Raw genomic sequence first — 14,698 nt, 5'->3', positions numbered from 1 at the left:
CTATTTACACTTCTCAATGGCTTCAAACCAAATTGTTGACACTCTTCGAAACCCTTATGATGTTTTTATTGTTTCTGACATGGATGATTTGCTCCATGGCCTTGGCCCACAACCCTTCATGTTAGAACCTCTGCTGGCTCACGACAGAAAGATGAATACTTTCCGAAAACAGGTTCTGCTCCCATTCCTCCTTAAAGGTAATGCTCATGCCCTCTTGGGCCCATTCCTGATGAGGTGAGGGACCTCAAAAAGATAGAGAAAGTCTTCCATGTTAACCCCAAAACAAGACCTCCAATTTACAGGAAGAAGACCCTTGACCTTAACCCTTCCTACAGGACTGTTAGGATCTTTCGCTCTGGTTCCCATTGCTAACCAAGATTACCTTTCTTGGTTGACAAAGATTGAAAAAGTGAAAGGAGACGTCTGGAAACAATATGGTATCCTTGACTTCATTCAGCTTTCTACAGCTGGCCTGACTTATAGTCCTAATTTTTTGGTTTCTTCCCTCTATTTTTGGGAAGGTTTGACTAATAGTTTCCACCTCCCTTGTGGTATGCTCACGCTGACTCTGTTCGACATCGCGATCATCACTGGCTTGCGGCCCACTGGCGAGTCTTTCACGCCGAGTGCCAAAGACAAAAATGTCATTCAGTTTGACAAGGACACTGCTGGCTTCACCAAGTACACTGAGCGCTTCCACAACAAACAGGTGGCCTTAGTTTCTGATGAAGAGCACATTTCTTATCTAGCTTTATGGCTCTCTAAGTTCGTCTTCTGCTACCTCTCCTTAAAGGTAGTTAAGAGATTCATTACTTTGGCCCATCAACTTCACTAAGGCGATAATATTTGTCTAAGCAAATTGATATTGGGCTCTCTTTATGAGTCTCTAAGTGAAGGGGTTGATCTGATGACTCCTAACCCATCAAAAACCAATGCCAACTACCTGCTTGCTGGCCCTTTCTGGATACTTCAATTATGGATAAATGCCACCTTTAGCCATAGCCTAAAGCTCCAACTTTCTGAGGTGCCGGAAGTGTCTTTCAGTAGTAGAACTATTGAGGGGCATCAACTTGCTGCTATGACACCTAAAGACCAAGACCTCTCCTTGGATGCTGCCTTGGAGAAATATTTGTTGCTATTTGATAAATGCAATAGGTTTACTCCTAAACTAGCGCCATTTTCCTACAGGCGATATGGCCTAGAGTGGTTCACAAGGCCTTTTACTTCCACTGACTCCTCACTTCTCTCTGAGTCTAAGGATATCTGGGCCTTCTTAACCCCCAAGTTGATTGCTACCATGTTAAGCCCAAAGAAAGGTGTCATACCCCAAAATTTGCCCTCCTCATGTCATCTTCAATAACTCGAGGTTCAAGGGTTTTCCTCAAGCACTCTTTCCTATTCAAATTAGGGTTTTTAGGGAAAAGTCAACTCAACTATGACTCGTCATAAATCTCACATGGTTTGTCAGAAGTTGTCCAACGAAAGCCTATTTTGAAGGAAATTCGATTCTCTACAACTTTGTCTCTCACAAGCCAAGGCCAAAAATGCTTCATTCAAGAGATATGGTCCAATACATTAATAGGTCCTCCAAAAAGTCAACAAAAACACCTTTTGGGTCAAAGCTCATAATTTGAGCATGAAAACTTCATCTGATATGAAACCAAAAGGAGTGTTTAAAGGATTCTTTGAGCTTTCCAAAAAGTCATAGATCATCTCCAAATGATAAAAATTGAGAGAGATACACCTTGTCGAAGCTGAGCAGTTTTTGAGAAATTGCATGAAGCCAATACTGAGTAATCTTGGATCTTTTCTAAATGGGCCTCAATGTTTGGACTATCCACGTGATAATAGGCCCAAAAGAGGTTTATTGGCCAAAAATAATTATTTTTGTCATAATATTTTATTTATATTTGATTTTTGTCTAACTAATTTCAAATAAAAATTAAATAAAATCCTAAAATAACTATGTAATGATTATTCTTTATTTATTTTTATTAAACCAAACTCAAAATTAATCCAATGGCCAAGATTGAGTTAGAAAAGTGCATGAAATAATTTGTAGCCAAATTAGAAATATTTGATACAAAGACCATATCAAATTTTTCTCACAAAGATTGGGTGATTTTTTCCTTTAAAGACATAACCCTAATTCTATTATAAGGGGAGGCGGGACACACCACAAGGGGAGGAGGAGTTTTGCAGCCCTGAAGAACTCGTGGAAGACTTGAAAATTCCAAGAGAAAAATTCTAATCGTTTTGGAATTGGCAGAGCAATTCAAGATGTCTCCGTGATTCAAACGTATTCCTGGGTCGTTCTTAGAGCTATCCCAACTATCACCAACGTTTCAGACTCGTAGAATTGGGCCCTGTAACTCACGGTTTGTGTTCATTGAACTTGAATTCGAGTTCGGGCTTTTACGCACCATACATCTGATTTGATTGTGTATTTACGTCTGCTATGATGCTATGAATGTTTCTGGACAGTTTAATTGAGTTTTGAATACAGGTTTAAAGGGTTGCCATTGTTAGGGTTTTTACTTCTCAAATTGGGAAAACCTAATTATAAGAAAGATTGATCCAAATTGATGATGCCATGTGATTCGGAGGCCGATTTATAATCAATTCGTGTTGTTATATGGAATTTTTTGGACACGAAAAACAAATTTGATAATCACAGGGCTATAGCAACGTTTACAAACCGTAGGTAAAAGGTGGGTATAAGGTGACAGTCGCGATGAAGAAGATGACTCGGTGGCAAAATTCTATTGGTCCATTTGAATCTGTACTGTGCGCTTGCTTTTTCTTTTCTGAATCATTAATCCAATGTTATATTATATATATTCGTTGCATTTTATTAACACCAAAACGTTTGAGCATATATGGCTGGGTGCAGGATTTGGGAGCTGCAAAGCTTGGGTTCGAGACCCGCTCCCCTCACTTTTTTTTATAAATTGTGTATTGCTTCTTACACCACGATCCAACGCGCGTAGCCAGTGCCTGCCTATGGTGCACTCTCAAATTTAAACCATTGATCGCCCCAGCGCTAGATCCTATGGTTCAGGAAAACGCACCTCCACCATGCATCTTCAAAAGTCCCCACACAGGATTCTGCCCAGGTTATATTATTATTTATATAATTATATTAAATATAATATATTTGTTATATAAATTGATTTTAGAATTAAGTTGATAATGTAATTAGGGTATAAATTAGGATTAGGGATGTAATTATTAGGACTTTCCCGATCATTCGATTATGTCGAGTAATTTATTTGATTAATTTTAATTAATATTAAAAATCAATAAAAACCCTAGAGGTCATAGGTGTTAGGGTTCGCCCAATCCCATTTGGGCAAAATTTTCAATCGATTCTTGATTAATTTTAAATTTTCTCCTCGAACCGACTATACTTATTAGTCGCATTAGACGAGAAATAATTTTGATCAATTCAATTTATTTGTTAATATTAACTTAATTAATTCATGAATAATTCTCTCCTCGACCCGACTAAAGCTATTGGTCGCATTAGACGAGAGATAAAAAATACACAAATTAAAATACATTTTAATTTGCTGCCCGCGACGATCAATCTATCGATCTGAGTAATCAGCAATGCCCCATAATCCGTTAGCTATACTGACCAAATCTATTGGTCATCGCATCTAACGGTGCCATATCAAATCAGGGTTGTACGCCCAAACACTTAAAACACATCAAACCACAAACCACAGATTTTCATCTGTTCAATACTGCGAAACTACGATAGGCCATTCAAAAAGCCTTCAAAACAACTTCAAATACATTCAATTCAAATTCTAAGGCGTACAATCCTGTGCCCGAACTACGTTGACTCTGATTCTCCATAAGGAGATATGTAGGCACTTGGCAACAAGGCGAGTCCCCCTCCCTAAAATCTCAATTCTTCCCCTATTCATTTCCTTAGCTATTAAACTTCTAAAATTTAGCCATAAAGCCTTTACCTTAGATTCAAAGCCAATAGGAAAGGGTTGAGGGTGCCTAACACCTTCCCTCGACCTGATTATAATAACTTACCTCGAATCTCATAAACTGCGTAGGGTTTCCTATTCGCCCTTCAGAATAGGTGGCGACTCTAACCCTTTAATTTTTAGGGCAGGTTGCTACAGCTGGCGACTCTGCTGGGGACACACTATAGGTGAATTATTATGCCCCTAGGTTTTGGCAGGGTTTAGGTTTTGGCAAACTTTTTTAGGTTTTTGGCGAACGTTTGGCAATTTTGCCAAAATTAGAGTTTTGGAATAGGATTTAGGTTTTTTCATTTTATTTAAATATTTATTTATTTGTTTAAAACTTCCATTTACAGTAATTACAATAATTTAAATGAATATTCGTTTACTTTAATATTCGTTGCTGTACTGCAATTTTGGAGCTACAAATGGCAGGATTTGGGGATCAGGTTTTTATAAATATTTAAATTTAATTTTATTTATTTATTTACGGTTTTTATTTACAGTAAATATTTATAGTAGTTTAAATAAATGTTTATTTAAATGATTACTTGTTTTACTGTAAATTTTGGGGATATATAAATTGTTGTTAAACCTAAGCGTGGGAATTATAATAATGACCAGAGGGGAATTACATCGCCTACGAGTCTTATTATAATTCCACTCAGAGTAGGTTGAATATCCGGAAAGGTCTGATACGAGGCTCGACCTTGTTGAGGGCTGGACTTGGTATTTGGCTGATCTCTCTGGGAACCTACCCCTAAAACTCGAACCTCATGGACCAATGAGTTGTTCCAAAATCCAAAGAGACAAAAAGTCTCGGCGGCTACGAACAATCCCATGAGACCTTCTAGAACATACCAGTGGGAAGGGTAGGCACCCTAAGCCATTACGTCGAACCTATGAACCTAGGGCTTATGTGCTTATGTGCTTATTATGTGTTTACAATTTATATACTGCGAATGTCTTGCGTGTTAATTTTGCAGGTATCCCTACGCGTTCCCTGTCCTGCAGGGACCCCATTTCTAAGACCATGTCCTTCCCACGAAGGACACCTCCATTTACGCACGTTGATTGGCTTCTCGATAGCCCTGAGACTTAGTGATTGTCATGAACGGTCACCCAGTGCTTATTCCCGCGCACCCTCTAATTTGTGTAGGGTTTTGGATTTCCATCTATACGTCTTTCATCCCTAGCCTGTAAGGATTTCACTTCATCCAAAATCGTCCTTATATAGGTTGTGTTCCGCATAGAGAACCTTCCCACTAAGGACAACTTCATTGGTACACGTTGATTGGCCTCTCGATGGCCATGAGACTTGGTAACTGTCTTAAACGGTCACCAGCCGCTACCTTCTACATACTCCCGAATCTAAGGGATTTCCATTGGCACGTCATAACGTATATCTCGCAAGAATTTCAATAGGGTCTAATGTCGCCTCTAAGGCTATCCCTAGGATTACATGTCACCCGTCTGCATTGCATACAAGGAGTTATGATACGAGGAGTCTTTTGCATACGCATGCATTTGCATTTTCATGCAATCATACATTTACATTCGCATCTTCGCCCGCATCCATACTTACTGTGCTAGCCGATTTCCCGAGACTCGCAAAGAAAAATCCAGAGGGTCATAAACTATGGAGAAAGGAGGATAAATCATCGAGAACGAACTTGGTCACACAAGGAGAAAAATGATGTCTTTTACCATGCCAGCCGCATGTTCGTGCCTTGTCATAACAGGATTATAAATGCAATAAAGGTTGTCATCGAGCAAGGATTAGTTCAACAAAGAAGTTCCCTCATAGATACACTCAAGGGGTATCTAGTCATAAAGGGGTTCATCTAGAACATATCAAATTTACAAGGACGCTCTACGGTAACCTGGGGGCAAGGATTAGTCCAACTGGGGCAAAATCCTGAACAAAGATGCGTAAATACGATGGAGGGAAGGCGACATGTGTTAACTCCACACCAAGGGGCAAAAGGGGTCATAGGTTCTCTCTATCAATCTACAAACTCTGGAGGCTACGAACGGCGTGATACTACTCTTAGAAAAAGCAAAAGAGGTTCAGTCTAAGGAAACTCATGAAGTTCCGAAACGACGAAAACCCACCGCTAACAATTTATTCTCGACCGGTTTGACATGCCCAAGGAGAATTCGAGATTCCCCTTTACTTCTACAAGTTTAAGAACTAAGAAGTAAAACAAGGTCAACGGATTTACAAAGGAGATTGTCCCTAGGATCAATAGGTGTTTACCATGCTCAGAATTTCAACCCCTACGATCTCTAAGTGTCACTTAGGATAAAAGTTGTATCTTTAGATTAGCAATTCTAATGGGATGACCATGCAGGTTTTGGAGTCAATTCATTCGCTCACTACTACGAATTTCAATTTCAAATTTAGGGTTATTAATAAACTTGAGGGAGGATGACGAATACAAATAACTAAGTCCAGCTAAACATATGCTTTCAAGGTAAGACTGAGCCGAGGATGTACAGGCATTGTTTCAATTCCCAAACAGTGGAGATATAAGGATGTTAACCCCTCGTTACCCCCTCGAGCCAGGAGTTGGAGTTTTGTTTCTACTTTTCAAAAAAACCTTGATTTTAACCAGGGGCAGGGTAGATTTCAATTAATTCAATGGTGCATTTTGGTTGTCAAGAGAATCAGTCAATCCAGGCATAAGGATCAAGCAAAGCAAAGGTTCAAGCATATCTTCTTCCTCGCATGCATCCAAGATTGAGGAAACAATGGAGGTAACATTCACAACACCTTCTTCCTCAATATATCATTCAAGATCGAGGACGTATCAAAGACGAAGCTTGCAAATCAAAGTCGACATGGCAGTCACAACATTCAATATCCAAGGATCGAAATCCAAGGAGCATTCAAAAGAAAAAGGAGAAAAGCGCCCGCTAAGTCAAAATGGAAAATTTCATAAAAGAAAACAAAAATGACTTAGGCAAAAATTAGGGCATCCCGATGGGTCAAATTCAAAAGAATTGGCTCATGCAAAAATAAGGGATAAAAACAAAGGCGAAATACAAAGGATAATCTTGTGACTGCTAAACCATCAAAGCTTCACATCAATGCTTGGATCTTCACAACGTTTTCATTAATGCTTGGATCTCTACTAAGGCTTCTGCTCAACATCAAAGCTGAAACGATTCTCTTGCAAACAAAGCGCAATCATTGGATTAGGCGAATTCTTAGGATTTGGAGAACATCAAGGAGAAAGGGGTGGGTTAAATAAATTTCGAGCCTTATATCCGTTGTTTCTTAAAACCGTGAACCAGGCCAAGTTACAACATTCAAAAGTCCTAATTGAGGCAAGGTTATCCATGAAAGCATATTAAGCTGGATTTTGTTATACCGACTCCTAGGTTTGTTAAAACTGTTTCTAAACCACTGCGCTTCTTCAAGTATTCATTTCTAATCATCCAGTCCTAATTCATAACGGACTTCGATTTCAAAACTTGCATACGCATCGTATTGGAGTTACTTCTCAAAGGGTACAACGCCGTATACAAGTATATACTTAGCATCGAGGAAATCTCGAAACTGGTTTAATCAAAGGCGATCATTTCAAATAAAGGCTCTGGAATGGGGGAACCACATCTAGGGGGTTCTCCTAAATAGGGGCAAAATTTCAAGGATCATAGGGGCATGCAATCAAACATTCTATTTACTAGGGGCATTCTTCCTAAGGTTCAATCGACCTGGGGCACATCTCGAAGAAATAACAATCAGGGGCATGTCAAACATGGGAAGAATTCAAATTCAAAAGGATAGAACACTATGGATAGCCCTCCATATCCTGGAGATCAAGGGTACACCCTCTAATCTAAACGTCGAAGCATACGACAAGGTTATTTCTCGGGGTACTTCCTTCATGGCTTGGAAATCATAGGCACCTTTTCTCCACTAAACATTAGGGCATTGGATATCGAATCCATAAGGTGTGGAGAATCTCCAAAGGTTAAAGGTGTGGAGAGCCTCAAAAGGTTAAAAGACGTGGAGTAAATCAAAAGCCCAAACTGGGGCAAGGCGCACAGCATAAGGGAAAGGCGTTCTCACACTTTACAACCTCGAATAAATCTTTCTCCTAACTACGATCTTCAAAGTTCAAAAGCAGGTATTGGGAAATCGCGCTAGCATCACACCCCACCTGATCAAACAAACCTACAACTCCAACGTGCTATATACGCTTTGGTTATCAACAACCTATCATTGGAGCATCATGCAAATACATATAAATCATGCATCGCATATATTGGTTGATACATCACACCACACCTCTTCAGGTAGTCTTCTTTAAGACATTATTTTTCCAAGAACCTTTTTTAGGTAGTCTTTTCTAAGACATTGTCGTCCTTTCCGAGAACCTCTTTAGGAAGTCTTTCAAGACATCTTTCAACCTCTCCAGGTAGTCTTCTTTAAGACATTCCTCATCCGTTGCTAAAAAACCTTTTCAGGTAGTCTTCTTTAAGACAAATCTCACGATCCTTTCTAAGAACCTTTTCAGGTAGTCTTCTCTAAAACAATCATAGCCATTTCCAAGAACCTTTTTAGGTAATCTTCTTTAAGACATTCCATTTTAAGAACCTTTCTAGGTAGCCTTTTCTAAGACATTCATTGTCCTTTGCTAAGAACCTTTTCAGGTAGTCTTCTTTAAGGCAAATGTTTATATTCATTCCGGAAACCTTTTCAGGTAGTCTTATAGAAGACATTACTTCGTTCCACTCATTACATCAATCAACATATGCATAGGCATAAGCATTAACCCATACATCAAAAAACTCTAGTGTTAAGCTACATTGTCCACCTGCTTCCCGGTAACCTTACCGATGACAGTAACCTTACTGTTGGCTTATTTCCAATCACCTGATTGATGTTTTCCGGTAACCTTACCGATGCCAGTAACCTTACTGAGATGTTCTTTCCAATCACCTGATTGATGCTTCCGGTAACCTTACCGATGCCAGCAACCTTACTGAGATATTACCAATCACCTGATTGACGCTTCCGGTAACCTTACCGATGTCAGTAACCTTACTGAGATATTCTTCCCAATCGCCTGATGGATGTTTTCCGGTAACCTTACCGATGCCAGTAACCTTACTGATGATAGCAACCTTGTTGTTCATTTCACTCGTAAACAAACTACGCATATGCATAAGCATTATCCACATTACCAAGCTGGCATAAGCATAGTCGTGGTGTAGGTGCAAATATGGAGTAAAAAAGTTCAATGGGTTTAAGGAATTAAAATCCCGGGATTGCGTCAACTTACATACATACGCATTAGCATATGCATATCATCTGGGGCATTCACACACCACATTAGCAATCCAAATCATTTCAAAATCCAATTCTCGTTTGGTAGTCGGTTCCCGTCTGACTGGTGCATAAAAATCCAATTGTCGTTTGGTAGTCGGTTCCCATCTGACTGGTGCATAAAAATCCAATTCTCGTTTGGTAGTCAGTTCCCGTCTGACTGGTGCATAAAAAAAATCCAATTCTCGTTTGGTAGTCAGTTTCCGTCTGACTGTTACAGCAAAACCCAATAATCCTATTGGTGCAGGTGAGTTTGCGATAACCCTCGCAAGTGATCCTAATGGTGCAGGTGAACTCGTCCGAACCAGGACAAGTGACTCCTATTGGTGCAGGAGAAATTTGTCCGAACCAGGGCAAATGATCCAAATGGTGCAGGTGAGTTTGCGATAACCCTCACAAATGACCCTAATGGTGCAGGTGAGTTTGTGATAACCCTCGCAAATGATCCTATTGGTGCAGGTGAGTTTGCGATAACCCTCGCAAATGATCCTATTGGTGCAGGTGAGTTTGCGATAACACTCGCAAATGATCCTATTGATGCAAGTAAGCTTGTTAGAATCATAACAGGTAATCCCTCTTACAAGTCCTCACTATGTAAGACTCAGGCTTTAGCAGGACGATTCTTTTATCTCACACTCGAGCAAAGGGGTTTTGCAAAGGGTTCTACAACAAAAGTTTCAAAGGTTTCTTCAATTGGGTTTATCACGTGAGTCCCTCGGCAGTGATATTCTCCAAAATGTCATCAATAACACACAAAGGTTTTATCTTTCTTTTCAGAATTACTAACATACTTCAATTGATATAACTAACAATCATGCATCATTCAACTAACATACTTCATTCATACATAATGCACATACATACATTGCCCTCATTTATTTTGAGAGGCTTACTGCATCATACATTGCATGCATCATACCATCGCATAAAATTCAGGTTGCCTCTTTAGGCTATGCTACAATCAAAGCATCTGGTTCCTTCCAGAAAGTACATGCTTCACAAGGAGAAGGGTAGTTACCTTGGATGGCATCTTTAAAGCCCATCTCCCACAAAACTTCTTCCCAACAAAAGCAAATTTCAGGGCATTTCAGTGTTCAATCATCTTCTACCTTTAGATCACGATAGGCAGACGTGCCTATCTGACTCTTCAGGTTTAAGAAGATTGAACAGGGGCAGCTGTCATACCCCAAAATTTGCCCTCCTCATGTCATCTTCAATAACTCGAGGTTCAAGGGTTTTCCTCAAGCACTCTTTCTTATTCAAATTAGGGTTTTTAGGGAAAAGTCAACTCAACTATGACTCGTCATAAATCTCCCATGGTTTGTCAGAAGTTGTCCAACGAAAGCCTATTTTGAAGGAAATTCTATTCTCTACAACTTTGTCTCTCACAAGCCAAGGCCAAAAATGCTTCATTCAAGAGATATGGTCCAATACATTAATAGGTCCTCCAAAAAGTCAACAAAAACACATTTTGGGTCAAAGCTCATAATTTGAGCATGAAAACTTCATCTGATATGAAACCAAAAGGAGTGTTTAAAGGATTCTTTGAGCTATCCAAAAAGTCATAGATCATCTCTAAATGATAAAAATTGAGAGAGATACACCTTGTCGAAGCTGAGCAGTTTTTGAGAAATTGCATGAAGCCAATACTGAGTAATCTTGGATCTTTTCTAAATGGGCCTCAATGTTTGGACTATCCACGTGATAATAGGCCCAAAAGAGGTTTATTGGCCAAAAATAATTATTTTTGTGATAATATTTTATTTATATTTGATTTTTGTCTAACTAATTTCAAATAAAAATTAAATAAAATCCTAAAATAACTATGTAATGATTATTCTTTATTTATTTTTATTAAACCAAACTCAAAATTAATCCAATGGCCAATATTGAGTTAGAAAAGTGCATGAAATAATTTGTAGCCAAATTAGAAATATTTGAAACAAAGACCATATCAAATTTTTCTCACAAAGATTGGGTGATTTTTTCCTTTAAAGACATAACCCTAATTCTATTATAAGGAGAGGCGGGACACACCACAAGGGGAGGAGGAGTTTTGCAGCCCTGAAGAACTCGTGGAAGACTTGAAAATTCCAAGAGAAAAATTCTAATCGTTTTGGAATTGGCAGAGCAATTCAAGATGTCTCCGTGATTCAAACGTATTCCTGGGTCGTTCTTAGAGCTATCCCAACTATCACCAACGCTTCAGACTCGTAGAATTGGGCCCTGTAACTCACGGTTTGTGTTCATTGAACTTGAATTCGAGTTCGGGCTTTTACGCACCATACATCTGATTGGATTGTGTATTTACGTCTGCTATGATGCTATGAATGTTTCTGGACAGTTTAATTGAGTTTTGAATACAGGTTTAAAGGGGTGCCATTGTTAGGGTTTTTACTTCTCAAATTGGGAAAACCTAATTATAAGAAAGATTGATCCAAATTGATGATGCCATGTGATTCGGAGGCCGATTTATAATCAATTCGTGTTGTTATATGGAATTTTTTGGACACGAAAAACAAATTTGATAATCACAGGGCTATAGCAACGTTTACAAACCGTAGGTAAAAGGTGGGTATAAGGTGACAGTCGCGATGAAGAAGATGACTCGGTGGCAAAATTCTATTGGTCCATTTGAATCTGTACTGCGCGCTTGCTTTTTCTTTTCTGAATCATTAATCCAATGTTATATTATATATATTCGTTGCATTTTATTAACACCAAAACGTTTGAGCATATATTGCTGGGTGCAGGATTTGGGAGCTGCAAAGCTTGGGTTCGAGACCCGCTCCCCTCACTTTTTTTTATAAATTGTGTATTGCTTCTTACACCACGATCCAACGCGCGTAGCCAGTGCCTGCCTATGGTGCACTCTCAAATTTAAACCATTGATCGCCCCAGCGCTAGATCCTATGGTTCAGGAAAACGCACCTCCACCATGCATCTTCAAAAGTCCCCACACAGGATTCTGCCCAGGTTATATTATTATTTATATAATTATATTAAATATAATATATTTGTTATATAAATTGATTTTAGAATTAAGTTGATAATATAATTAGGGTATAAATTAGGATTAGGGATGTAATTATTAGGACTTTCCCGATCATTCGATTATGTCGAGTAATTTATTTGATTAATTTTAATTAATATTAAAAATCAATAAAAACCCTAGAGGTCATAGGTGTTAGGGTTCGCCCAATCCCATTTGGGCAAAATTTTCAATCGATTCTTGATTAATTTTAAATTTTCTCCTCGAACCGACTATACTTATTAGTCGCATTAGACGAGAAATAATTTTGATCAATTCAATTTATTTGTTAATATTAACTTAATTAATTCATGAATAATTCTCTCCTCGACCCGACTAAAGCTATTGGTCGCATTAGACGAGAGATAAAAAATACACAAATTAAAATACATTTTAATTTGCTGCCCGCGACGATCAATCTATCGATCTGAGTAATCAGCAATGCCCCATAATCTGTTAGCTATACTGACCAAATCTATTGGTCATCGCATCTAACGGTGCCATATCAAATCAGGGTTGTACGCCCAAACACTTAAAACACATCAAACCACAAACCACAGATTTTCATCTGTTCAATACTGCGAAACTACGATAGGCCATTCAAAAAGCCTTCAAAACAACTTCAAATACATTCAATTCAAATTCTAAGGCGTACAATCCTGTGCCCGAACTACGTTAACTCTGATTCTCCATAAGGAGATACGTAGGCACTTGGCAACAAGGCGAGTCCCCCTCCCTAAAATCTCAATTCTTCCCCTATTCATTTCCTTAGCTATTAAACTTCTAAAATTTAGCCATAAAGCCTTTACCTTAGATTCAAAGCCAATAGGAAAGGGTTGAGGGTGCCTAACACCTTCCCTCGACCTGATTATAATAACTTACCTCGAATCTCATAAACTGCGTAGGGTTTCCTATTCGCCCTTCAGAATAGGTGGCGACTCTAAACCTTTAATTTTTAGGGCAGGTTGCTACAAAAGGGATAAAGCTTCTCTTCTACCAACCCAACTTGGTATCAAGGCAATTTGATTTGTACCAACCCGTGCCTTATTTCTTCTATAATTCCAAATACCAAATGGTCATGTGGTTCGCCAACCTGTCTAAGGAGGAGTGTGCTGAACACTTGGCACATTTTTCTGCTGATGCTCCTGCCATGAATCTCATGAGGTTTGAACCTCTATTCTACACTACTAAAGAGTTTCATGGCTGGTGGAACTTCATATCTCATGAGAAGTACGGTTCTATAAAGGCTTTCAAAGTTGGCATGGCAGCCGCCTTCTCTACAATGCCACAAAAATTCCAGCGAGGTACGGATCCATCCATGCCTGGAGGTGTGCACACAATCAAACCCCTTTTTTAATAACTTCTCTTTTTCTTCTGTCGCCTAACTTTGTGGTTTTACTTGTTTACCTGTTCCTTTCTTTTAGTTGTTGAGCATAGGAAGCGTACCAGAGAAGGCACCAGTGATGCTACCACCTCTCTTTCATCTATTGAGGTTCATTTACAATCTTCCCTTGCCACCTTTGTCTACATAAAACCGTTCAACCTCTGATTTTGTTAAATTACTTGTTCTGGTTACTGAAGATGATGCTGTCCCTTCTTCTTCTCTTACTGTTTCCAAGAGAAAAAAAGGGAGCCAAAGCGACTGCAAAGTGGACCCCTTCGAATCTTTCTGCCAAACATGCTGTGTCTAAAGCGAAGGTTAAAAGGAAACTGTTGAATCCTCACCCTGAAGCTGTTGCCACCCCTGTTGCCTCTCACGGGCTTGAGAGAGCGAATTCTAGCCTAGAGGGGGTCGGCAGGTACCTTTTCTTTACCATCTATGTTTGCTTATGTTATTTCATCCTTTTCTTATGGCTCTTTTGTCTTATACAGCCACCTCCTGAGGTTAAAAAGGACGTGGTGAAGGTCAAGGTGAAGAATTCCAAACCTCAGGATCCACCTTCCCTTAAGGCTCCCCAAGCGACACCTCTTATTGTTCTTTCAGAGACTCAAACTTATGGGCACTCTTCTGAGACTAAGAGTGACTGCCAATCTCCTCCTAGTAACGATTCTACTGCAAGCTCCGACTCTGCTGAGGGAATGCCTAAATACACCCCTCGTAGCTTTAACACAACTGACTTCTTGGATAAAGGTACTACGTTGGATGATGAGGGAGACTCAGAGGGTCACGCCACTAATAGCCAGCAAACTAAGTAAGTTAACGACACCGTTACAGGTTCCGCTGGTCCGGCTATATTGACACCTCCTCCCAAAACTGCTGCCCAGGCCTTCACTTCCAGCAGTTCTGTCCCCATATCAACCAATGTTCCTCCTCCTTTGTCGACTCCCTTTGGCACTGTG

Source organism: Vicia villosa, unplaced genomic scaffold (genome assembly GCF_029867415.1).
Source record: "Vicia villosa cultivar HV-30 ecotype Madison, WI unplaced genomic scaffold, Vvil1.0 ctg.000250F_1_1, whole genome shotgun sequence".
Lineage (NCBI taxonomy): Eukaryota > Viridiplantae > Streptophyta > Magnoliopsida > Fabales > Fabaceae > Vicia > Vicia villosa.
Note: the sequence above shows the minus strand (reverse complement) of the source record.